The following is a 25,611-nucleotide window of genomic DNA, read 5'->3' on the forward strand; positions in this document are numbered from 1 at the left end:
CCTTTACTACTTTAAGTGTCTCACTTCCTAATCTAATCCCCTCAGCGTCACCCGATTTAATTAGACTACATTCCATTATCCTCGTTTTGTTTTTGTTGATGTTCATCTTATATCCTGCTTTCAAGACACTGTCCATTCCGTTCAACTGCTCTTCCAAGTCCTTTGCTGTCTCTGACAGAATTACAATGTCATCGGCGAACCTCAAAGTTTTTACTTCTTCTCCATGAATTTTAATACCTACTCCGAATTTTTCTTTTGTTTCCTTTACTGCTTGCTCAATATACAGATTGAATAACATCGAGGAGAGGCTACAACCCTGCCTCACTCCCTTCCCAACCACTGCTTCTCTTTCATGCCCCTCGACTCTTATAACTGCCATCTTGTTTCTGTACATATTGTAAATAGCCTTTCACTCCCTGTATTTCACCCCTGCCACCTTTAGAATTTGAAAGAGAGTATTCCAGTCAATACTGTCAAAAGCTTTCTCTAAGTTAACAAATGCTAGAAATGTAGGTTTGCCTTTCCTTAATCTTTCTTCTAAGATAAGTCGTAAGATCAGTATTGCTTCACGTGTTCCAACATTTCTACAGAATCCAAGCTGATCTTCCCCGATGTCAGCTTCTACCAGTTTTTCCATTCGTCTGTAAAGAATTCGCATAAGTATTTTGCAGCTGTGACTTATTAAACTGATAGTTCGGTAATTTTCACATCTGTCAACACCTGCTTTCTTTGGGATTGGAATTACGAGGGCCGTTCAGAAAGTAACCTCCGGTTGATTTTAAAAAATACACCAAGTTAAATAAAAATATTTTAATATATACATCTTACAACTACATCTTTGCACTATTTTTCTACATAGTCTCCATAGCGATTGAGGCACTTATCGTATCTCTTCACAAGCTTTGAAATTCCTTCTGCATAAAAATCACCCGCTTGTGCCTGGAGCCAGCCTGTGACCGCATCTTTGAGCTCTTCGTCGTCATCAAACCGCTGTGACCCGAGCCATTTCTTCAAATGCATGAAGAGGTGATAATCACTTGGCGCCTGGTCTGGGCTGTAAGGTGGATGGTTGATAACGTCCCACTTGAAGGACTCAAGAAGGGCCGTTGTTCTGCAAGCAGAGTGAGGACGGGCGTTATCGTGCAAAAAAACGATACCGGAAGTCAGCATACCACGACGTTTGTTCTGTATAGCCCGTCGTAACTTTTTTATTGTTTCACAGTACACGTCTTGATTAATGGTCGTACCACATTCCATGAATTCAACCAACAACACCCCTTTGGCATCCCAAAACACCGTTGCCATCAGTTTTCTGGCGGAAAAATCTTGCGAGGCTTTTCTTGGTTTGGTAGGCGAATTTGAATGTGCCCACATCTTTGATTGTTCTTTTGTCTCAGGGTTCACGTACTTAATCCAGGTTTCGTCACCGGTCACGATTCTGTTTAACAATGGTTCTCCTTCGTCCTCATAACGTGACAGAAAGTCTAATGCAGAGGCCATTCTTTGAGTTTTGTGGTGGTCGGTAAGAATTTTGGGCACCCATCATGCACAGAGCTTACGGTAACCCAATCTTGCTGTCACTATCTCGTACAAGAGAGTCTTAGAAATCTGTGGAAAACCAGTAGACAACTCCGACATTGAGAAACGTCGATTTTCACGAACTTTTGCATCAACTGTCTGAACGAGTTCGTCAGTCACCAATGATGGTCTACCACTCCTCTCTTCATCATGAACGTTTTCTCGTCCACTTTTAAATAAACGTACCCATTCACGGACAACTCCTTCATTCATAACTCTTGGTCCGTACACGGCACAAAGCTCACGATGAATAGCTGCTGCAGAATATCTTTTGGCTGTAAAAAACCTTATGACAGCATGCACTTCACATTTGGCGGGGTTTTCTATTGCAGCACACATTTCAAACTGCCACAAAAACTAAACTAGCGCAGGTACGACGTTCCCTCGACCACGGCTTGATGCCGACTGACCTGTTGAGTGTGTGAACGCACAGATGGCGTCGCTACTCCCCCCACAACCCGCACTGTGACCAATCGGAGGTTACTTTCTGAACCGCCCTCGTATTATATTCTTCTTGAAGTCTGAGGGTATTTCGCCTGTCTCATACATCTTTCTCACCAGATGGTAGAGTTTTGTTATGACTGGCTCTCCCAAGGCCGTCAGAAGTTCTAATGGAATGTTGTCTACTCCCGGCACCTTGTTTCTACTCAGGTCTCTCAGTGCTCTGTCAAACTCTTCACGCAGTATCTTATCTCCCATTTCAACTTCATCTACATCCTCTTCCATTTCCATAATATTGTCCTCAAGTACATCGCCCTTGTATAAACCCTCTATATACTCCTTCCACCTTTCTGCTTTCCCTTCTTTGCTTAGAACTGGGTTGCCATCTGAGCTCTTGATATTCATACAAGTGGTTCTCTTCTCTCCAAAGGTCTCTTTAATTTTCCTGTAGGCAGTATTTATCTTACCACTAGTGAGATAAGCCTCTACATTCTTACATTTGTCCTCTAGCCATCCCTGCTTAGCCATTTTGCACTTCCTGTCGATCTCATTTTTGAGACATTTGTATTCCTTTTTGCCTGCTTCATTAACTGCATTTTTATATTTTCTTCTTTCATCAATTAAATTCAATATTTCTTCTGTTACCCAAGGATTTCTACTAGCCCTCGTCTTTTTACCTACTTGATCCTCTGCTGCCTTCACTACTTCATCCCTCAGAGCTACCCATTCTTCTTCTACTGTATTTCTTTCCCCCATTCTTGTCAATCATTCCCTAATGCTCTCCCTGAAGCTCTCTACAACCTGTGGTTCTTTCAGTTTATCCAGGACCCATCTCCTTAAATTAGCACCTTTTTGTAGTTTCTTCAGTTTTAATCTACAGTTCATAACCAATAGATTGTGGTCAGAGTCCACATCTGCCCCTGGAAATGTCTTACAATTTAAAACCTGATTCCTAAATCTCTGTCTTACCATTATATAGTCTATCTGATACCTTTTAGTATCTCCAGGATTCTTCCATGTATACAGCCTTCTTTTATGATTCTTGAACCAAGTATTAGCTATGATTAAGTTACGCTCTGTGCAAAATTCTACCAGACGGCTTCCTCTTTCATTTCTTCCCCCCAATCCATATTCACCTACTATGCTTCCTTCTCTCCCTTTTCCTACTGACGAATTCCAGTCACCCATGACTACTAATTTTTCGTCTCCCTTCACTACCTGAATAATTTCTTTTATCTCATCATACATTTCATCAATTTCTTCATCATCTGCAGAGCTAGTTGGCATATAAACTTGTACTACTGTAGTAGGTGTGGGCTTTGTGTCTATCTTGGCCACAATAATGCGTTCACTATGCTGTTTGTAATAGCTTACCCGCACTCCTATTTTTTTTATTCATTATTAAACCTACTCCTGCATTACCGTATTTACTCGAATCTAAGCCGCACTTTTTTTCTGGTTTTTGTAATCCAAAAAACCGCCTGCAGCTTAGAATCGAGTGCAAAGCAAGCGGAAGTTCTGAAAAATGTTGGTAGGTGCCGCAACAACTAACTTCTGCCATCGAATATATGTAGCTCTACACAAGCATGCTTTGTGGACACAAAGATAAATACTGGCACCAAAACCTCTGCATCAGTAAATAAATTAAAAAAAAAGGTAGAAGACAAGCTTTTTTTTTTCTCCACCCCGAGTTTCGACCACTGCATTTTCATACATTATCCAACGAAGTAAATACAAATTCCATATTGTTCATCTTCGAATGTAGCAGAATTTCAATGTACTACGAAAATCCAACTGGCAAGACTGTTAGGGATGTTTGTCAATATGACCAACTCTACGTTCCGAGTTTTTTCCTACCTGTGAGAAGAGATGGTTGCTAATAGGAACCTGATGAAATGTGAATCACATGCACTATTCTCTTCACCATAAAAATAATACGAATATAAACATTTTGCCATGTATTCTTTCGTGTTTGCTGCTATCTCATTTAAATCCTGTCTGCCTAATAAACTACGAAACTAGAGTGAGACAACAGCAAACGCGGAAGAATAATTGTATCGTGTCATGTTTATATTCGTATTATTCTTATGCCTAATATTGATACAGTCAGAAATGAAGCACAGCAACTGACTAGATTTTAAATGTAAGATGACTAATTTCTGTGCAGAATTTGATGTACTAAAGAAGCGGCCGCAAAGATTTGCAAACGGAGAAAAATTTTCGCTAAACTCTCGTTCAGAACATGTTCTATCATACGCAGTCTATTATTTGGTTCTTGTTGATCATTATCAAAGAAATCAGCAGTGTAAGTAACAACAAATAGCAGTCTGTTGCCATTGTTTCAGTAATGAGATGATTCCTCTTTTTTTTAAGCGGCGGTAGCGCGCACAAAAGCAGGTCATGCCGCGAGCGGCAACAGGCCGTAAACACGCACTATCAAATTGTGACAAACAATGCATGACACAGTACAGTAATGCATTTTCAGCTTAGAGTGACAAACACCTATAACAAAGAAAACGGCACTTATCAGATCAAAGCAAAATAAGCAATCGATTCAAACCAGACGAAGCACGTGAAAAAGGAAGGGTACCCGTATAAATACGGACGGAGCGCCTGACGCATAGCAATGGCTACCTGGTAAAGCTTAACTGCTAAGCTTACGACTCGAACCAAACTACTGTAGCTGTATCGTCTTTCATTCGACCTAAATTGTGTCTCATATTACAATGGACCAACTTTGTTTCGATTTGGAGGTGCGGCCTAAAACTTTTCTCTCCCCTTGAATTTCGAGTCTCAAATTTCAGGTGCGGCTTAGATTCGGGAAATTTTTTTTTCCTTTATTTCGAGTCTCATTTTTCAGGTGCGGCTTAGATTCGAGTGCGGCTTACATTCGAGTAAATATGGTACCCCTATTTGATTTTGTATTTATAACCCTGTATTCACCTGACCAAAAGTCTTGTTCCTCCTGCCACCGAACTTCACTAATTACCACTATATCTAACTTTAACCTATCCATTTCCCTTTTTAAATTTTCTAACCTACCTGCCCGATTAAGGGATCTGACATTCCACACTCCGATCTGTAGAACGCCAGTTTTCTTTCTCCCGATAACGACGTTCTCTTGGGTAGTCCCCGCACGGAGATCCAAATGGGGGACTATTTTACCTCCGGAATATTTTACCCAAGAGAACGCCATCATCATTTAATCATACAGTAAAGCTGCATGTCCTCGGGAAAAATTACGGCTGTAGTTTCCCCTTGCTTTCAGCGGTTCGCAGTACCAGCACAGCAAGGCCGTTTTGGTTAATGTTACAATGCCAGATCAGTCAATCATCCAGACTGTTGACCCTGCTACAAGGCCAGATCAGTCAATCATCCAGACTGTTGCCCCTGCAACTACTGAAAAGGCTGCTGCCCCTCTTCAGGAACCACACGTTTGTCTGGCCTCTCAACAGATACCCCTCCATTGTGGTTGCACCTACGGTACGGCCATCTGTATCGCTGAGGCACGCAAGCCTCCCCACCAACGGCAAGGTCCATGGTTCATGGGGGGGGGGGGGGGGGGGGGGGGACTGCAGTGGTAGAAAAAAATAATATGAGTGTAATGGATTGTCTCACGAGAAAATCATATAACATGCGTTGGACAAAAGTACATCAGAGAGGAACCCAGTTCATCCCCTCTTCAGAAGATGGATATTTTGTGGGGAAGCATTTAATATATTATAAGGCCATGAGTGAAGATATAGTCTACAATGCTGATATCAGTAAAAACCCTTCATTATCTCAGGATCATTATGCAATTTTTTGTCTACCTCCATCCATCTCTGACCATCTGATTTTCAATTTCTTTGGTTAAGTGAAAATAAAAATATTACTTTGGTTAGAAAAATACATCACTGTCTGATTGAAAGAATTAATTAGAATTTATAGATCAGTTTCCCCTCAATATTTTTTCTCCATGTATTTTACTGTGGCAAGGTATAATTAGAAGCAGGTATTATCTATAATATTAATATTGAGCTACCAACAGATGTAATGTCAATGTGCTAGAATTGGGGCTTTCTTAAGAAAAATACATCACTATGTGTGCAGCCCGTTTGATGTTCCAACATTTATAAAAAATTGCAGAGCTATGGTCATTCTGTTACACTGCCATGATTATCAAATAAATTGAAACATCATGATCTACCAGCATGATGACAAGAGAGTACTCTTAGTGGTGTGAAATGACCCAAAATGACACTCTGATGAATAGCTTGCATAGTCTACATTAAAAACTATTAGTTAGTGCCGGACTACTTTCAATCTTTTTGTATAATTATTCATCCAGTACTTCATTTTTTAGTAAACACAATGTAATATTTGAAAATATTATGAAAACTAAGTCAACTTGTGTAGCTGCTCCACAGTTCATTGATACTATAATAACTGATGTAGGGTATAGGAAATATGTTACTGTTGTGTTATTTGATCTAGAAAAAAAATATTCATGTCTTTGACCTAGAAAAAATATTTAACTGTGTCAGCATCACAGTATTGCTTGAAAAAGGATGGAAGTTTCAGTTTAAAGGAAACATGAGTTCATACATTCTGATATGCCTCTGACTTTATACACGTATCAAGAGCCAATTACCTTAGTTTGCTTTCTTAAAAGGGGACCTTGAGAACTGGCCTTTTTCAGTTTTCATCATCCTTACAAGATTTGAAAACCACTATTCAGGTATCAATTCCCAAAAGTAGTGGCTTTGAAAATTAGAATATTTTGATTGTTGTTAAGTACAAAAACATTTCCACATTATTAACGATGTCATCAGTTACTACGTGTGTAGTGTAACAGTTTATAATAATCGAGTCACTCGTTTGAATCCTGTTAGCAGCAATTTTTTTCTTTTCTTTCAATTCCATATTCATTAACATTGGAAATTTCAACTAACAAATATTGAAACATAATTTTTAATAAAAGTAACATCTTTCAATTTTTACTTACTGATCACCCCGGAAAATTAGAATATTCAATCAAATTCAAAATTAGTATAAAAATGTGAAACATCAAACAGAAAATAAAACATTCCTTTTTTATTTCTAACATTAACAGTATTTTTGATCCACATATTCTTTTTTATTTAACAATAAGGCATTTCACGTATGAGTAACAGCTTCTAAATTTATTTCTGTGTGATTAGTTACTAAAAAATCAGAAAATGTTATTTTTATTAAAAATGTAGGATTCAATATTTGTTAATTAACATTTCAGTTTGTTGATCAAGTTGGAGTTAAAGAAAAGAAAAAATGACAGTGCTATCAAGATTTGAACCAGTGACTTTATGATTACAAAAATTTTACACTATGCACACAGTCTGACGATGAGGTTATTAGACACACAGCACAAAACCAGATTGTGAAAGGTATGGAAGGAAGTCAGCCATATGCTTTCTACAGGAGCCATCCCTTCATTAACCATGAGACATTTAAGAAAATTTCAGAAATCTAAACCTTGATGGCTAGACAAAAATTTGAATCCCAATCCTCCCGAACACAAGTCCAGTGTTTTAACCACCACACCACCTCCTTCAGTGATTTGATGGTTCTATTCTTTTAATTATAATGTCATTGGTAGCTTGGGTTATGACTATAGTGAGTTATTTAGTGATTTATTCTCCATAAAATTAATGCAATTACACTAAGTTTGTGACAAACTGGTGGTTTAGTGCAACAGAGCTGTGAATGAAATTGTTCAGTATTTTGATGAGAATCATCCACACATAAGCACTACAGAGATTCCAGTAACAGAATTTAACACCAAGAAATAAATATTGTGTGATATAAAATTATGGACAGGACATGACATTGTTAAAAAAAAGAAAAAACTGTATGCAATTCTTGGGAATCAATCCGGAGCAGCTTGAGATGGGACATACATATCAATCTCGTGACTTTTCTTCTGGAAAACGCAAGTGTTGTGGGGATTACCAGAATGGAAAAATGCATTCCATCCATTGTTCTCATAGAAATAAGGGGTGCAACTACACAAAAACTTTAAATTCATAGCTGTCATTGCAGAAAAATGCTCCCAGCATAATTTGTCGGGTTGACTCCTCTGTAGTCATGCCATAACTTGTTTCTTAAACTTAGTGGCCTTATCATAATATATGTACATATTTTAATAATAACAATGAAATCAAACTCAAAGTGTAATGTACACCATGAGAATTAAATGTAAATACAATCTAAATAGCCATAAAACAGCATTACATGAGGAAAAGAGGGAAAACCTCCTATGGTGGCATGGAAACATACTTCAAGCAGCTCAAAAAACTGTAATAAACTGTGAGTTACTGTTGAAAGTCAACAGTAAATGAGATATTGGGAGACTGGCAATGTTGGCTAGATACCTTCCACATACACCTCAAGATAGTGGGTCTCCACCATGATCAGAAACAAAATAGCACTTAGTGGACTCAGAGAGTCAAAAGTGTACACCCTGTTACACTGTGAGACAAATGCTCTGGAAGAAGAAGAAAACAAATATGGCATCACATGTTTCATGTGGAAAAGAAATACAGTGGAAGAAGAATGGGTAGCTTTGAGAGATGAAATAGTGAAAGCAGCAGAGGATCAAGTAGGTAAAAAGACAAGGGCTAGTAGAAATCCTTGGGTAACAGAAGAGATATTGAATTTAATTGATGAAAGGAGAAAATACAAAAATACAGTAAATGAAGGAGGCAAAAAGGAACACAAATGTCTCAAAAATGAGATCAACGGAAGTGCAAAATGGCTAAGCAGGGCTGGCTAGAGGACAAATGTAAGGATGTAGAGGTGTATATCACTAGCGGTAAGATAGATACTGCCTACAGGAAAAGTAAAGAGACCTTTGGAGAAAAGAGAACCACTTGCATGAATATCAAGAGCTCAGATGGAAACCCAGTTCGAAGCACAGAAGGGAAAGCAGAAAGGTGGAAGGAGTACATAGAGGGTCTATACAAGGGCAATGTTCTTGAGGACAATATTATGGAAATGGAAGAGGAGGTAGATGAAGATTAAATGGGAGATATGATACTGCATGAAGAGTCTGACAGAGCAATGAAAGACCTAAATTGAAAAAAAGCCCCAGGAGTAGACAACATTCTTGGGAGAGCCAGTCCTGACAAAACTCTACCATCTGGTGAGCAAGATGTATGAGACATGTGAAATACCCTCAAACTTCAAGAAGAATATAATAATTCCAATCCCAAGGAAACCAGGTGTTGACAGATGTGAAAATTACTGAACTATCAGTTTAATATGTCACAGCTGCAAAATACTTATGCGAATTCTTTACAGACGAATGGAAAAACTGGTAGAAGCTGACATCGGGGAAGATCAGCTTGTATTCTGTAGTAATGTTGGAACACGTGAAGCAATACTGACTTTACGACTTATCTTAGAAGAAAGATTAAGGAAAGGCAAACCTACATTTCTAGCATTTGTTGACTTAGAGAAAGCTTTTGACAGTATTGACTGGAATACTCTCTTTCAAATTCTAAAGGTGGCAGGGGTAAAATACAGGGAGTGAAAGGCTATTTACAATTTGTACAGAAACCAGATGGCAGTTATAAGAGTCGAGGGGCATGAAAGGGAAGCAGTGGTTGGGAAGGGAGTGAGACAGGGTTGTAGCCTCTCCTCGATGTTATTCAATCTGTATATTGAGCAAGCAGTAAAGGAAACAAAAGAAAAATTTGGAGTAGGTATTAAAATCCATGGAGAGACAGCAAAGGACTTGGAAGAGCAGTTGAACAGAATGGACAGGTCTTGAAAGGAGGATATAAGATGAACATCAACAAAAGCAAAACGAGGATAATGGAATGTAGTCGAATTACGTCTGGTGATGCTGAGGGAATTAGGTTAGGAAATGAGACACTTAAAGTAGTAAAGGAGTTTTGCTATTTGGGGAGTAAAATAACTGATGATGGTTGAAGTAGAGAGGGTATAAAATGTAGACTGGCAATGGCAAGGAAAGCATTTCTGAAGAAGAGAAATTTGTTAACATCGAGTATAGGTTTAAGTGTCAGGAAGTCATTTCTGAAAGTATTTGTATGGAATGTAGCCATGTATGGAAGTGAAACGTGGACAATAAGTAGTTTAGACAAGAAGAGACTAGAAGCTTTCAAAATGTGGTGCTACAGAGGAATGCTGAAGATTAGATGGGTACATCACATAACTAATAAGGAGGTATTGAATAGAATTGGGGAGAAGAGAAATTTGTGGCACAACTTGACTAGAAGAAGGGATCGCTTAGTAGGACATATTCTGAGGCATCAAGAGATCACCAATTTAGTATTGGAGGGCAGTGTGGAGGGTAGAAATAGTAGAGGGAGACCAAGAGATGAATACACTAAACAGATTCAGAAGGATGTAGGTTGCAGTAGGTACTGGGAGATGATGAAACTTGCACAGGATAGAGTAGCATGGAGAGCTGCATCAAACCAGTCTCTGGACTGAAGACCACAATAACAACAACAACAACAACATGTTTCAACAGTGATCTCTGCAGAACTTTCACAATCCTACTTATTACCAAATTAAAAGACATCCTTGAGTATATTTTTATCTAAAACCCATTTTGTACATGAGAACAGTTCAATATGAAATGTACATAGACTGCACAAAACCCTGCAGCAACTGAACTTTTCCACAACTGGTAAATGGTCCATTTTAAGATGGGTAATGTATCATAAAGCAAATACCGTCCTCACTGGTGTAATGTTACATGATACCACATACTTATATGTTTGTGACTATTACAGCACCATCTATCACAAAGCGAAAAAAGTGGTGCAACTAAAACATTCATATTTCTTCACATACTACATGAATATGTAATAAAAAATGGTGGTTCCTATTTTTAAAAATGCAATTGATATCCATTTGACCTATGGCAGAGCCATCTAGCGGGCCAACCAAAGTGCCATCTGGTTTTCCCCTTCAAGCTACACAAGTTTTGTTCTTTGTAGTTTTTTGTTTGACACTTATTTTGTGAGATATTTGGCCCCGTCATGATCAATGGACCATCCTGTATGTATGCTAGTCTTAATAGTGAAACCATATCTTCAGGGCAATGGCATCTGAAAAGAAGATAGCCAACATGGGCAGTAATAGTATTCACAAGCAATAATCTTCATTCATCCCTTCCACCCCATTTCTCTGACTATTTCTTTCTCCACCCACTTCCTAGCCATATCCCTCTCCCACTCACCCTCTCTTTCCCTCTTTGTCTCCCCCTCTTCAACTTGCATTTCCTCCTCCTCCACTCTCTTTGTCCATTGGCTACTCCTCCTCACTCTGCCCATCCCCTCCTCTATAAGTCTCAACCAGTCCCCAGCTACACCCATTAGCACATGTATCCCCTATAGTACAGTTCAGTAAACACCTCTCATGGAGAGAAGCCTACATGTTGGAGCCTGGAAAACTATTTCTTGCCCCTGACATGTAGGCTGTTCTGCAAGGCTTCTTGATTTGGCACCCAATGTGTAGGCTGCCCAGCACAACAAACATGTTGGGTTAGAGTAGTATCAGCCTGCTATATTGGACTGCTTTGCATGGCAACATTCATGTCATGGGAAAAAAGGGGTTTCTAAGCCCTTGAAATAAAGGCTGTGCTGTGCAAGAGGCTTGTGGGACAGTACCCACATGCTTTAGTGACATATTTTTCAGGGGCTGCATGTGCAGATGGGCATGCCTGGGGGAAGGTTGTGATGGATAGAGGCCGGTCGGAGTGGCCGAGCAGTTCTAGGCGTTGTGGTCTGGAACTGCATGACCGCTACAGTCGCAGGTTTGAATCCTGCCTCGGGCATGGATGTGTGTGATGTCCTTAGGTTAGTTAGGTTTAAGTAGTTCTAAGTTCTAGGGGACTGAAGTCCCATAGTGCTCAGAGCCATTTTTGTGATGGATAGAGAAATAGATGGAGAGAGCAGGAGGGGTTGAGTAGAGTGTGAGGGGGTAGGTACAGGAAGAGGGGGCAAGAGGGGATATAAAGACAAAGAGGGAGAGAGAGGAGGAGATGGACATAAAGAGAGGGGATGGAGGAGGTGGACAGAGAGAGGGGAGGTCAGGATGGACAGAGGGAAGGTGGAAGAGTAGATGTAGAAAAAGAGGAGAGAGAAGAGGAGCTAGTTTGAGAGGTGGGAGGAGGAGATGGATAGATATAAAGGCAAGGTGATGGGCAGGGAGGGAGGAGGAGATGGACCAAGAGATGTGCGCATTGTATGTGACATTCGTGTTCACAGGCGAAGCCATGGGGAAAGACTAAATATGACAAAATGTGTATGTGTGTGTGTGTGTATGTGTGTGTGTGTGTGTGTGTGTGTGTGTGTGTGTGTTCCGCATCTGCTCCTAAGCCACTGGAGTGATTCCAATGAAACTTGTTACACATATCCTTTACTGTCAGGCAACAATCACTATGGGGTAAGAACCACATACCTAATGTGATTCAGGATAAATTCGTGAAAAACTGCTGCATCATGCTTGTGTTTAAATTTATTATTTCCCTGCTACTAATGCTGTTCTCCATGTACTTCGTAGACAGTATCCACATATGCAGCTGAATCCACCTGCACAAATACATCAATGTACAATACACAGATCAAGAGATATGATATCATAAACACTGAGATGCATGAAAAATTGCCACAATATGCATTAAGTTTTAATACATTTACTCTTTACTGCTAAGACACTTGTACAGTTGGGTGAAGTTAAGGAAATTCCTGACACATGGCAGGACTTTTGGCACCTTTCAACCACAAAGTGCAAATGATTCTGGGCAAAAATAGTATCTGTCTATTTACCTATTAAGAAACATTGGCATAGAAACATTTATGAAATTGCAATGCAGATATGTGCAGCAGCGGGGCTCAGCATACAGAAATTGTCTGGGATCATGTTTCTTAATCTGGGTAGTGTATTTGGCAAAATGAATTCCTGGGCGATGTCAGGTTTGTGTATGTGTAATAATTCTTCCCAGATCCATAGACCAAAGTGGTCCAAATTTAACACACAAATTCCTTGCCTTGAGAGGACCAACATGAGAGGGTGGGGGGGGAGAGCCTTATAATATTTACTTAGATATAGATATGCATGTTTTGGAAGCCCCTGACATGTTGGACTTTTTGGTAGTGAGGACACAGCATGTTATCGTGGATGGAGAGTCATTGTCAGATGCAGATGTAACTTTGGATGTAACCCACAGAAGTGTGTTGAGACCCTTGCTGTTAAAGTTGTATATTAATGACCTTGCAGACAATATTAATAATAGTTAACTCAAGCTTTCTGTAGATGATACAGTTATCTACAGTGAACTGCTATCTGAGAGAAGCTACATAAATATTCAGTCAGATCTTGATAAGATTTCAAAGTGGTCCCGGAATTAACACCTTGCTTTAAATTCTAAGAAATGTAAAATTTTTCACTTCATAAAATGAAAAACCATAGTATCCTATGACTATAATATCAGTGAATCACTGTTGGAATCAGCCAACTCATGTAAATACCTGCATGTAACATTTTGTAGGAACATGCAATGGAATGATCACACTGGTTGTCATGGGTAAAGCAGGTGGTAAACTTTGGTTTATTGGTAGGATATTGGGTAAGTGCAATCAATCTACAAAGGAGATTGCTTACAAATCTCTTGTGTGATCAGTTATAGAGTATTGCTCAAGTGTGGGGGACTCATAGCCAATAGTGCTAACAGGGGATATTGAACATATACAGAGAAGGGCAGCACGAATTGTCACAAGTTTGTTCAATCCTTGGGAGAGTGTCACAGAGATGCTGAAAGAACTGAACTGGAAGACTCTTGAAGATAAATGAAGTTTTAAGAACCGGCTTTAAATGAGTACTCTAGGAATATACTACAACCCCCTACATATCATCACATAGGGATCGTGGGGCTATTTAAGATTAGAATAATTACTGCATGCACTGAGGCATTCAAACAATCATTCTTCCCATGCTCCGTAAGTGAATGGAACAGGAAGAAACCCTTATAACTGGTACAATTTGACATACCCTCTGCCATGCACCTCACGGTGGTTATCAACAATACTTTAGTCATGATACTTATAAGAAACTGTTGCATTACAAAATTAAATACATGTTGCTGTAAGTCTTTTCACTAATTCGTATTTATTTTTTTAATATATTAGTATTCTTAATATAACTGAAATTACAACATAGAAATGACACATAAAAAAGTAGATAGGGAATTAATCCCACATAGGTGCACTTAAAGATCCAAAATTGAGTGAACTTTTGATCTTTTTCTCTTTATCTTTCTCCAAACAGACACCCCTCCCCCTTTCTTTCTCTCCCCCCCCCCCTTTTAAAACACACACACACACACTCAAACAGACATTTCTATCAAGTCACTATAAGTTTTTATTAGTACACATATAACATTCTCATAGGTACTGGAATTAGTGCTTTTCAGAATTTAATGTAATGTTTATAGAGAACTTATTTGAAAAAGAACCTTAAACACTTAATGAATATTGCTATTATATAGAGTGACTGTGCTTGAACCACCACCATCAAGTCTCCTCCCCCCCCCCCCCCCAAAAAAAACCATTTGAAGATTTTTTTTATTTTTCTTCCACAACCTAGTGGAAAATTAAAAAAAAACCTTCTTAATAGGTCAGGTGTGCACTACATGCAGGAAGCAGTACTCAGGTAGCAGAGAGAATGTACGGCAAGCACATATGGCTTTTTTAGAATAGAGAAATATCTCCACAGCCCTGATAAGGTACATTCTGATTTCAGACAGGGACACATATTAACCCTATTAATTAAAGAGAGTAGCATTCGTTACTGCAGACCTGAGAAGGAAAACTGTTTAGTTAGTTAACTGCAGGAGCATCAGTGGATAGGTTCCAGAGCTAGTCTTGTTTATAAAGGCTAATGGTGCCCACATACTGGTATGGACGCAAAATGGCTGAAACCAGTTGTCAGTAGCAAAGAACTACCAAATTCACCTCAGAATGAACATTGCAATTGTGGGTTGAACTATGGTGCTGGAGGAGAGTTTATAGCCATAAAAAGTATGATAATATCTATTGAGGTAAGTACAGATTCCAAATACAAAAGAATGTGGGTGAAGACAAGTGTTAGAGGTGCTTCAGACATGATCATTTGACACTTTTATATGGCCCTTGCCTCAGGAGAGTAATGGTGGAACATTTGATGGAAGACTTGGAGAACATTTTGCATAACTTTCCTGGTTATGGTATAGTATTAGGTGGAAATTTCAAATTTTCAATAGTAGACTGTAAGACAAGCATTTAGGCAGGCAGGAGACACAGAGAATCATGTAAATCATTCAAAATGCCTTATGCAAAAATTATCTGGATCAGCTAATCAGAGAACCAACTCATGAGGATGACTTATTAGATGGCCTGGTCACCAACACGCCTGAACATTTCAGCTCAGTTAGTGTAGAACAAGGAAGCAGTGATAATAAGGCCGTTACAGCTTCACTGAATTTGGCTGTAAGTAGGAATGTAAAGTAAGGTAAGAAGATATTTCTGTTTAGAAGATTTCAGATTACCTGAGGGATTAACATGATGATTACATCTCTATCACTGACAATGTGGAGCATCAATGGAACACATTCAAGAGTATTGTACATATCACTTTAAGCAGGTATGTGCCGAGCAAAGTTGTGAGAGATGAGAAAGAACCACTGTGGCTCGACACTGCAAAGACTGCTTCACTGCAAATTCAAATGTAGTGAAAGTCTCAGAGAAAAACAAAAACAAAATGAAGCCGAAATTACTGTAATGAGAGCCATGTGTGAAGTATTCAATAAATTCAGGAGTGAAATTCTCTCTATCGAACTGACATGAAATCCTAAGAAGTTTTGGTCTTATGTTAAATTAATTAGTAGATCAAAGGCATCTGTCCAGAGAAGAATGATGTCATGGAGAAGACCAAAGCACTAACCACCTTTTCCCAAAACTGTTTCACTGACAAAGAGTATGCTGTAGTTCCTCCTCTAAATGGTTGTGTGAATATTAGAATGACAGATACTAAAATAAATAACCATGGGGCGGAAAAACAACTGAAGTCACTCAACAGAGGAAAGGCCACTGTACCTGAAGTGATACCAATTCATTTCTGCATAGAGTATGCAAAATAACTTGCCACTCTTTGAGCTGCAGCATACTGTAGGTCACTGCAGGAGTGAAGCATCCCTAATAATTAGGAAAACTGTAAGCCATCAGGTTTTCAAGAAGAGTCATCGAACAGACACAAAAATATAGGCCTATATCTCTGATGTTCATCTATCATAAAATTTTGGAATATGTTTTATGCTTATACATTATGATATATCTAGGGACTGAAAGTCAACTCTGTAGGAATCAACATAGGTTCCAAAAACAATGATCATGTGAAACCTAGTTCATTCTGTTCACCAATGAGACCCGGAAAGCAGTAGATTGATGCTGATGCTGTGTTGATGCTGTGTTCCATGGCATCTGGAAGGCACTCAGTACAATTCCACACTGCTGCCTAAGGGGAAAAATAGACTACAGTATATTACACTATGATTGACACTACAAAAAGTTTTTATGCACATGTGTCATGAGATGGATAGATACAGCATATCTGCAAGCCAGGATGACAATAAACATCCTACCACATTTGTGATTCCTGTTGGTTGAGAAATTTGTTCCATGCTGTTGGTTCCTGCCTTTTTGGATGTTGTCCTTATCAGGGTTTTGTTATGTTTCAAATAATGTAACAACTTTGTAACACACAGTTATTGTAAAGAACAGTGCAATGCACAAGACATAGTTAAGGAGGAGCCTCATATTTATTTTGAGAGATGGATATTGAACTTGTACCTTTAACTTCCAGCAGTAGCTACAGAACTTTGAGAAAAGAACTCTGATCAGAAGAGGTTGGTGAGTGTGCTGAAGCAGTAAGTTGAGCAGGCTTGAACAGTAGGAAGTCTTGACTCCCAATCAGAGTTTACTTTGCTGCTAGATAGCATGGTAAAGAACCAGCAGAACCTCATATGTGGCAGTTGTGACAGGACTCAGAACAAATGTGACTGGGGGTAAATAGCATTTATGAAGAGCATACAGTAACAGAAATTTGTAATTTTGGAGAGAATTTGCGGATTATGAGTACACAAATTAGAGGGAGTTGATATCTCTTGCCAATCGTAACAAAGACCAACAGCTAAAATTATGCTTCAGTGTATAAATCAAGTCCTAGCATTGCGAGTCAAGAAATTTGATGAGGTTTGGGTAGTCGATGAACAGTTATCACAAATCCTTTGACTACAATTATGAAAGATAAGAATTTAACTAGTTCACACAGCAGAAGATTTCAACTGTGGTTACAGAGGGCTTCAGTTGTAATAATCCCACGACCAATCTAAAACAGCAATCATGGATTGCCATTGCAGCACATCAACCTACAGTGGTGGCAATGCTTACGGTGCAGTCACTTTTGACAATGCAGCATGAACTACATTACGATCCTGCTGCATTCCTTCCTTGTCTTTTTTACTTTCTTCCCTTTTTTAATTACTACAAAAATCCCACCTTGGTTCAGAGCTTTTAGTGAAGAAAAAGCTAATGATATAAAAATGAAATAAAATTACTAAAAAAGAATTTATAAATTAAATAAAACAATAAACATGACACTGAAACTTCCTGGCAGATTAAAACTGTGTGCTGGAGCGAGACAAACTCAGGACCTTTGCCTTTCTCGGGCAAGTGCTCTATAAAACACTAAAGGTGAACTACAGACTAATAAAATTGAATTTAAAAATATAAATAAAAATTACAAAGGATTTGGAGTGGCCAAGGAGGTCAGGAAGACATTGTCATCACAAGGACCTGTACCACCAAGGCTTTATGGACTCCCCAAGGTCCACAAAGATGGGTTGCTGTTATGCCCCACTGATAGCAACATCAGAGCTCCTACATATCTGCTGGCAAAACACCTGACAGAGATACTAAGTCATTATGTAGTTAAATACCCACATCACATCACTGTTCTGTAGATTTTGTGAAATGCCTCAAGAACTACAGGCTAAAGGACTCAGATATCTTGATGAACTCATTGGTCAAAAATTTGGTAAGTAGACCACTGACCTTTTCAGGCATGTCCTACCCTCCATGTATTTTCTTTTTAATTTAGAATAGTATGAGCAAACAGAGAGGGTCACAGTGGGCAGCCACTCTCATCAATGGTTGAGAGTTTATATATGGAGCATTTCAAAAGCAGGACTTGACATCATCCAAATGGAAACCTACTTGCTTTCTTGTTATGTAGATGATACATTCATCATCTGTCCCCATGGAAGGGACAAACTCCTTGACTTCCTTGTACATCTGAACTTGGTACATCCCAACAGCAAATTCACTATGGAGACTGAAGAAGAAGGAAGTCAACCGTTCCTGGATGTCATGGTCAAGAGAAGATCTGATGGCATCATGGACCACAGCGTGTATCAGAAGAAAATGCACACAGACCTGTATTTGTATGCAGATAGCTGCCACCACCCTGTACAGAGGAACGTGGTACTAAAAGCACTAATACAAAGAGTGCACACCATCTCAGACACACAGAGTCTGCCAAGAAACTGGAATACCTCAGAACTGTCTTCCAAAAAAATGGCAGATTTAAACACACTCTTCACCTCACCACTACAGCACAAACTGTGACAATGGAAGAAATCATGGAGGATGATATAGCCACAGCCTTCATACCATACACTGGTGGCATGTCAAGAAAATTTGGATGCATACTGAAAGAGCAACTTGCAAGAACAGTCTTTTGCCCATCCAATAAACCATGGGCATTATTGGAGAGTTTCAAAGATAAGCTCAGTTAGCAGAAGGATAGGGTATATCAGGTTCTGTACCAGTGTGAAAAGACATATATTCAACAAACAGTGCACACCATTGAAGATTGATCCTGAGAACATGAGTGGCACTCTTGACTAATGTACCACATCAAGTCATCAGTCACAGAGCATCAGAGAATCATGCCATGGAATACAAAGGTACCAGGATTTTAGTTTCGACTTCCAAATACTGAGACAGTGTCATTAGAAAAGCCATTAAAATTTACACCAAGGATAATCTTATCAATCGGGACTGCAGTTATCTCAGCACGGCTTGAGAACCAGCACTGGGTCTAATTAAGAAGACATTTAACAAACACAACAATCTGGTGATCAAGTCAGACAGAGAAACTACATTGATGCAACCGCAGATGCCAACACAAGTGTCTCTATGACTGCCATTACGTCCCAGCGTGTGTGGACTGCAGAGTAAACAGCTTGCGGTGGGAGAGGATATAAATTGATCATGCATCCTTAGAAGCTCAGTTTGTCAATGCAACTGGTGATGGTGACGTGTGCTCTCCAAAATATCATGCCTGTTGGAAACTATGGACTGGCAGTATGATTGTGAACTGTTTGATCAACAAATACACTAGGAGAAACTGAAGAATTACATGGGTGAAATACATTACAATTGTGACTGTACATTAAAGCAACAAATGATAGTAATGATTATAGTGAGGCAGTAAAAACTGTTTTGAATTTTGAACACTGAATATGTTTTGCAGTAGTGACAACACCATTTGCCCAAGGGGCGGAATCTGTAGTATAACGTATCACTCTTGTGAAGTGATGTGCTGCACAAACATTTTTGAAATCGAAGAATGATGATTATCACTACAAAAAGTTTATTTTTGTCATGAATTAGATAACTTACTGTTTGGATGAATGTTTTATCTATGCTCATGTATTGTGGTATGGATGGACAAGTGTATCTGCAAGCCAGGATGATGATAAACGTCATACAACATTTGCGGTACCTGATGGTCGAGAAGTTTATTCTGCACTGTCAGTTCCTGCCTGGGAGATATGGTGAACTCTGTAGAGGAAGAGTGAACATGACAGTGCCTGTGATGTCATGAGGACAAAAGAAAATTTGTTATTTGGATACTCACAATTGGAATACGTTAATTAAGACCGAGCATTTTTTGACTTCGCCCTTATCAGTATTTTTGTGGTGTTCCAAATAATGTAATAACTTTGTAACACACAGTTATTGTAAAAAAGGAGTACAGTATAAGAGACATTATTAATGAGAAGCTTCACATTTATTTTGAGAGTTGGATGTTGGAGTTATACTCTTAACATCCAGCAGTAACTGCAGCACTTTGAGAAAAGAAGATCAGTCAGAAGAGGCTGGCAAGTGTGCTGAAACAGTATTCTACTGAGGTGACCCAGCTTGAATAATAGGAAGTCTTAGCTCCTGATTAGACTTTACTTCACCACTTAATAGCACAGTAAAGAACCAGCAAAGCATTCAAGATGCTCAGCATACTCCAACAGCAAACACTGCAACTGAGGTGTTCTACATCATGGTGTGGTTTACTGTTCAAGTTCTGAGATTATATGTTCCTAGAAGAGTCAACCAATATATTGTTTCCTCATATATGTATCTTGCAGAAAGGCATTGAAGGTAAAATTACAGAGATCTGAGCTCATAGGCATGCTTATCAGGAGTCATTTTTCCCAAAAACCATTCGTGACTGGAATAGGAAAATGGGGAAGTGATAGTGGTGTCAGTTGAGTCTATCAGTAGTTCAGGTTTCACTGGGCATGGCCTGTATCTCAATTGTTATGGGAAGGGGAGGCTGGCAAATTTTATAGGTGACACTGTAGTGGGTTGTGGTAGGACCACTTATGGGAAAATTCCTGTAGTAGGTGGTGTTAGAGCTGCATCTTTTTTAGATTGAAGTCAGCTCATAGGTATATCCGCTTAAAGGAAGTCCCTCTAACTAAGGAATCACCTCCAGAGGTCATCATGTTTCCAAGTAGAGAAGGAATTAGCATATTTCATTAAAATATAGGAGGTATTAGAGATAAAATTAGTGAACTGCTTATAAATGTTGACTCTGAAATTATTGGTATATCAGAGCACCACTTAAATAATTTGACAATTCAGAGGCTTTCTTCACCAGGATACAGATTAGCTGGCTGTTTTTCAAGTAGTTCCTTGTGGAGTGGGGGAGTGGCCATGTACATGAAAAACAGTATTCCATATGAGTCCATAGACATATCACAGCACTGAACTGAACAGTTATTTGAATGTTGTGCAGAGGCAGTTGAATGTAGTGAAACTAAACTTCTAATTGTAGTTGTTTGTAGGTCCACTAACGCTGACTTCGAAGCATTTCTGCCTAAGCTAGAGAGGGTTCTTGATTCACTTTATAGGAAGTACCAGAAATCATTTATACATGGTGACTTCAATATTAATTTTGTGTATGATTGTGCAAGGAAAAGGATGTTGGTAGATCTCCTAAACTCATAAGATCTGATGCAGATTGTGTGTTTTCCAACCAGGGTCTAGGGTAACAGAAGCACAAACACAGACAATATTTTTATTCATTCTTCATTACTAGATGGGCATTCTGTCAGTAAAATGGTGAATGGCCTTTCAGACTATAATTCACAAATTTTAACATTAAAAGGCTTTTTTACTCAAACGAGTGTCACATATAATTACAATAGGAAAGCTAATCTAATGACAATAGAGAGTTTTTAAACCTTTTCAAGGAACAAGAGCGGCAGGATGTTGATAGTGCCAATAACGTAGATGACAAATATAATGCTTTCCTTAACACATTTCCCATGCTGTTTGAGAGTTGCTTTCCATTGGAACGTTCTGAATGGGGTAATAGCAGTAAAAGTCAGCCTTGGTGGTTGACTAGTGTGATAAGGATATCATGTAGAACAAAGTGGGAATTATATCAAAATGTTAGAAGTAGTCACAATCAAGCTACAGTAGCCCATTACAAACAATATTGTAAGGTGCTTAAAAATGTTATTGGGAAGGTGAAGAGTTTGTGGTATGCAAATAGAATAGCTAATTCACAGCATAAAATTAAAACCATGTAGTCAGTTGTAAAGGAAGTGCCTGGTCAGCAGCACAAGGTCGACAATATAAAGTCAGTTTGTAGTAAAAATATTTCTGTTGCTGATAAATCAGATATATGTATAGTATATAACAATCATTTTCTATGCATTGCTGGTGGATGAAATAAAAATTTAGTTTCTACAGGGAATCATATAACTCCCTTGGCAAATGCCTTTCCAAGATTGATGTCTGAACTACTCTGTTATACTGACAAGTGGGAGATTGAGTCAATAATTAAATTACTGAAGACTAAGGACTCTCATGGATATGATGGAGTGCTTAGGCAGAATATTAATGTACTGTGCTGCACATGTTAGCCCTGTATTTAGCCATATGTGTAATTTTTTCTTTAGAAATGGTCAGTTTCCTGAACAATTAAAGTACTCAGTAGTAAAGCCACTTTATAAAAAGGGAGCAAGGGATAATGTAGACAATTTTAGACCTATTTCTGTACCATCAGTGTTTTCTAAAGTTACTGAAAAGGCTGTGTATTTAAGGATAATTGATCATTTTATACCACATAACTTGCTATGAAATGTACTGTTCGGCTTTAGAAATTGTTTAACAACTGAAAATGCTATATTCTCTTTTCTCTGTGAGGTACTGGATGGGTTAAACAAAAGGTTTTGAATGCCAGACATATTTTTTGATTTAACTAAGGTGTTTGATTGTGTTGACTTCAAAATATTGCTCCAGAAGTTGGACCATTAAGGAATATGGGGAGTAGCTCACAATTGGTTCACCTCTTACTTTAACAGCAGACATCCAAAGGTCATTATTCACAGTATTGAGAATGGCTGTGAGGAGGGGTCTGAGTGGAGTACAGTCAAATGGAGGGGGGGGGGGGGGCAGGGATCAGTGTTGGGGCCACTCCTGGTCCTTATTTATATACACAATATACCCTCTAGTATTACAGTTAATTCTAAAATTGCTGTTTGCTGATGACACTAGCTTCGTAGTACAGAATGTTGTGTGCAACATCGGCTCAGTCTCAAATAGTGCAGTTCATGACATAAGTTCATGGCTTGTAGAAAATAAACTAACACTAAATCACAGTAAGACTCAGTTTTTACTGTTTCTAACACACAGTTCAACAAGACATAACTTTTTAATGTCACAGAATGAGCATATGATTAGTGAACAGTTCAAATTTCTAGGTGTTCATGGAAAGCCCACATTCAGGATCTTGTTCAAAGACTTGTTGCTGCCATCTTTACTGTTCGAATGATATCTGAAGTAAGTGATTGTTCAACATGAAAACTAGTCTACTTTGCTTATTTTTATTCACTTATGTCATTTGGTATTATATTTTTTGGTAACTCTTCCCATTCTAAAAGGATATTTTTAGCTTAAAAACTGAAGAATTCAAAAATATTAGCAGTAATCCACATGCTTTCATATTGAAACTGAAGAGTTTCCTCATGGGCCACTCCTTCTATTCTGTTGAGGAGTTCCTTGAAAAATTAAGCTGACTCTTATGTTATATTCTTGATTGCATTTACTTAAACTTAAGGCTTGAATTTTTTGGGTTCATAAACATTTTATTTTTATCTGTTATTACTTTGATGTTGTAGTTTCATGTACTGACATGTTCCATGATCTTGGAGATTTGCTCCTCCATTTGGTCCTACAAAGCTTGACATGTAAATAGAAAATAAAAAAAAATAACTGTGCTACTCATAGTACCTTCCAGCGCATGCTGTAAGGTGGTTTGCAGAATATAGATGTAGATGAAATACAATTATGCCTGATCCAATCTGATTTGGAAAAAGAGCTCTCTCTTCCTGCCAGCAGGTACTTTTAACACCAAATCTTATCATTCTTTCATCAACAAGCTGTAATTTTATGCTCATCTGCCTTCCACAAAAACAACACATAAAGTATTGCAGAATTATGTGTAACAAGAAGATAAATTTTTCATCTACAGTGTCAACTTCCTTTTTAGCAATTCATTCTTATGTGAAGTATTTATTTTCATTTCTACATCTAGAATAATTGAAGCAATGCCCTTCTGTCTTAATAGTGAACTTGATTGTGAGGAATGACCCAAAGTTAAACATGAATAACTGTTAAAGACCCTCAACTAATGCCACCTCCACATCACATCTGTGATCCCAGTACACAGTTAACAGATGCCAGAAGATGTAGGGAAATACCAGATTTCTGTCAGCTGCACCTACATTTCTGTTTTTATTTTGATTCAGTAAGGATTTGGTTTGTATGGTGTCCGTATAAAAATAGCAGTATTTGGATGAAAGCTTCTATTCACTTGTAGATCAGTCTGACAATAAAAAGAAAATTGACATTTAAATTTTTATGTTCAAAGATCAATCACTCAAGAGGATTCTACATTATTTGAGCACTACTCAAACTCCCATATGGAGGACATAGAAATAGACATACATAGTGTGGAAAGCAGTTGAAAGAGTTGAAAACAAAGAAGTTTCCAGGTCTAGATGGAGTCCCAATTCTGTTTTACTGAGAGTTCTGCTCTTTGTTGGTCCCATACTTAGTTTCCATTTGTAATGATTCTTTAATGCAGTGGAAAGTCTCAAATGATGAGAATAAATTACAACTGATTCCCATGTACACTCCTGGAAATGGAAAAAAGAACACATTGACACCGGTGTGTCAGACCCACCATACTTGCTCCGGACACTGCGAGAGGGCTGTACAAGCAATGATCACACGCACGGCACAGCGGACACACCAGGAACCGCGGTGTTGGCCGTCGAATGGCGCTAGCTGCGCAGCATTTGTGCACCGCCGCCGTCAGTGTCAGCAAGTTTGCCGTGGCATACGGAGCTCCATCGCAGTCTTTAACACTGGTAGCATGCCGCGACAGCGTGGACGTGAACCGTATGTGCAGTTGACGGACTTTGAGCGAGGGCGTATAGTGGGCATGCGGGAGGCCGGGTGGACGTACCGCCGAATTGCTCAACACGTGGGGCGTGAGGTCTCCACAGTACATCGACGTTGTCGCCAGTGGTCGGCGGAAGGTGCACGTGCCCGTCGACCTGGGACCGGACCGCAGCTACGCATGGATGCACGCCAAGACCGTAGGATCCTATGCAGTGCCGTAGGGGACCGCACCGCCACTTCCCAGCAAATTAGGGACACTGTTGCTCCTGGGGTATCGGCGAGGACCATTCGCAACCGTCTCCATGAAGCTGGGCTACGGTCCCGCACACCGTTAGGCCGTCTTCCGCTCACACCCCAACATCGTGCAGCCCGCCTCCAGTGGTGTCGCGACAGGCGTGAATGGAGGGACGAATGGAGACGTGTCGTCTTCAGCGATGAGAGTCGCTTCTGCCTTGGTGCCAATGATGGTCGTATGCGTGTTTGGCGCCGTGCAGGTGAGCGCCACAATCAGGACTGCATACGACCGAGGCACACAGGGCCAACACCCGGCATCATGGTGTGGGGAGCGATCTCCTACACTGGCCGTACACCACTGGTGATCATCGAGGGGACACTGAATAGTGCACGGTACATCCAAACCGTCATCGAACCCATCGTTCTACCATTCCTAGACCGGCAAGGGAACTTGCTGTTCCAACAGGACAATGCACGTCCGCATGTATCCCGTGCCACCCAACGTGCT

The 25,611-nt window shown here is 39.3% G+C and overlaps 1 protein-coding gene across 1 annotated transcript in view; it reads left to right on the top strand.

The window, feature by feature from the left end:
• The window catches only part of LOC126195617 (uncharacterized), a 444,247-nt gene that overhangs the window by 240,018 nt on the left and 178,618 nt on the right, over positions 1–25,611 (top strand). The gene's annotated exons all lie outside the window — the stretch shown is intronic.

Source organism: Schistocerca nitens, chromosome 7 (assembly GCF_023898315.1).
Source record: "Schistocerca nitens isolate TAMUIC-IGC-003100 chromosome 7, iqSchNite1.1, whole genome shotgun sequence".
Lineage (NCBI taxonomy): Eukaryota > Metazoa > Arthropoda > Insecta > Orthoptera > Acrididae > Schistocerca > Schistocerca nitens.